This window comes from Austrofundulus limnaeus, unplaced genomic scaffold, assembly GCF_001266775.1.
Source record: "Austrofundulus limnaeus strain Quisiro unplaced genomic scaffold, Austrofundulus_limnaeus-1.0 Scaffold334, whole genome shotgun sequence".
Lineage (NCBI taxonomy): Eukaryota > Metazoa > Chordata > Actinopteri > Cyprinodontiformes > Rivulidae > Austrofundulus > Austrofundulus limnaeus.
The window spans coordinates 209,530-211,754 of record NW_013952736.1 but is presented as its reverse complement, the minus strand read 5'-3'; the positions used below and the strand labels follow the sequence as shown (position 1 = coordinate 211,754).

Here is a 2,225-nt window from a genome sequence, read left to right as displayed (position 1 = left end):
TTTTTTTTCATTTGAACTGTTTTGCAAAACATTTATACACATAAAGTATTTTACATTAAACCTCAGTTCAGTTTTGGATTTAGTTCAAGTAAAACTTGTTTTGTTTATTTCTCTTACATTTTTGGTGTAGTTAAAATGAATATGGTGATTTTATGGAGTAAAACAAATCCTGGTCTCGAAGGTGGAGCGCTGTAATCCCTTTTTATATGTGTACTTGACATTAAAACAGAGATTACCGTTAGAGCAAGGGGAAATATAAAAATGCTTATGCAGGTACTTGAGATGATTTGCTCCACAAACAAACTTTAAACCTGTAAATCTGTTGTACTTTACTCATCCCTTTGCCTTTGTTTTTGTCTGTGTCTGTGTGTTTGTGTCGGACTTTTAGCAAAATATCTCATAAACAGAAGAATTTTAATGAAACTTTTGGAAAATAATCATTAGATATTTATCTGTAAATATCGAACTGCTGGTGTCAATTTAATTCAAGATGGCTGCCACATCTAACACAAAAACAAGCATGTCTCAGTCAATTTTACTGACGAATGTTTTAGTTTCACAACCTGCTGAGCAATGCTGCAGGTTGAATTCTAACAGAAGCATCCAATTTGAAATAAAGAAAACCTCCTCGAAATTGACATAATGTCCTAAAAGACAACTGTAAAAAATTTATAAATTAATAGAAACCAGGTTAAACAAAAACTTTGATTTCGCTGCCTTTATTTTTGTTGTATTTGCAAAAGACAAGAAGGAAAACGTTGAGAAATTAAATAATTCACCTTGTTTATGCTAATCTTGCTTTCCATCTCACTGACTCAGTCTACACCAAACCACACCCACATAAACTTGTGCTCTTATTGGCTAAAGCCTGTGGCTGTGGGTTGACCCTGGGCTGAACAAAACTGGCCCTGGGCTGGACAAGATGTCCGTCAATCATTCTGCACCATGAAAGACATTAAATGAACGGGGCTGTGAGAAGTTTGAAAAAACTCTGGGATTTTCTCCAGACAGTTTGGCTCTATTTTTGTTGTAAATTTCACAAAATGTGGTACAATTATTTTTTTTTTAATTTGTGCTTTTTAGGTATTTTACCATTTTTGGTGTAAACACTAGGGAGGGCATAGCCCTACTWACCCACTTATACCAGCTGCCTCTGACGTTATTTTCAAGCTTTAACCAACYGGATCGCCTTAGTTCAGAACTCTGGCATTAAAAAACAACAGGCGATACGTAATCAATCAAGGATTTCTCAGCTCTGAATTCACATAAGATTATACATGAAGAAGTTTTTTTTTTCATTTTGTACATTCTTTCATTTTTTTCTAACATTCCTTTTTATTTCCTTTCTGTTTTTTTTTTCTTTTTAGTCGAGTTCCTTCAGCTTTATCTTGAACTGACAATACCAGTAAGAGACCCACAAAACTGCTTCTCAGGGACACTCTCCCATTTTGATTTCCCATTCCTCACATCAATCAAATATTTTTGCATCTCTAGGTTGTTTTTTTAACCGAGCTTCTTTTTGCCAACAAAACATGTCACAAAAGATGGGATTTTCACTTGGATAGATTGAGGCGCAACAGAGAGACGGAGGATTTACTGTCTGAACGATGATTTCCTGACCACAAAATTTCAATCAAAATGTGCTGTCACTGAGGAGAAGAAAAATCTATCACAAGAGAACCTGTGGTTTAATGGAATCAGATTAAAAGTGCTGTCGTACTGACACAAGTCGTGACTTCTTACTCTGCTGCACATTTAGTAAAAAAAGGGTTTTCCTTATGAGATGATTAGAAGTGATGTTTCTGAGGCGTTTATTACTCAAAGTGCACCTTTCTTTTTTTACCATAAGAATTTCAGCTTAAATTTTCTCTCCGAATGATAAAAGACACACTGCACTTTACAATAGGTGGGCGATCAGCGGGGTGAGATACAGGAAGCAGAGGATGGCTTTGGCGAGAAGCAGGCACTTTTTGTGCTGCGGCGACCTTGAAGCGCCGTCGTTCCCGCATCTGCTGGAAACACAAAATCAGATTGCAGAGTGGAGAACAGAGAGGCTGAAAGTGTGTTCTGACAGGAAAAGCACTATAATATACAGGTAAATATAYGAAATGTCAACGAAACAAGACAGTTCAGAAGATGTTTTTCCTCTTCATGTGAAGTTGATTTTTAGTACTGTATTTATTCAAGTATAATACATAAAATTTAATCCATAAAATCATCCATAA

At 35.7% G+C, this 2,225-nt stretch overlaps 1 protein-coding gene across 6 annotated transcripts in view; it reads left to right on the top strand.

The window, feature by feature from the left end:
* Positions 1-2,225, top strand: part of rap1gap2a (RAP1 GTPase activating protein 2a) — a 170,005-nt gene that overhangs the window by 136,508 nt on the left and 31,272 nt on the right. The window lies entirely within an intron of this gene.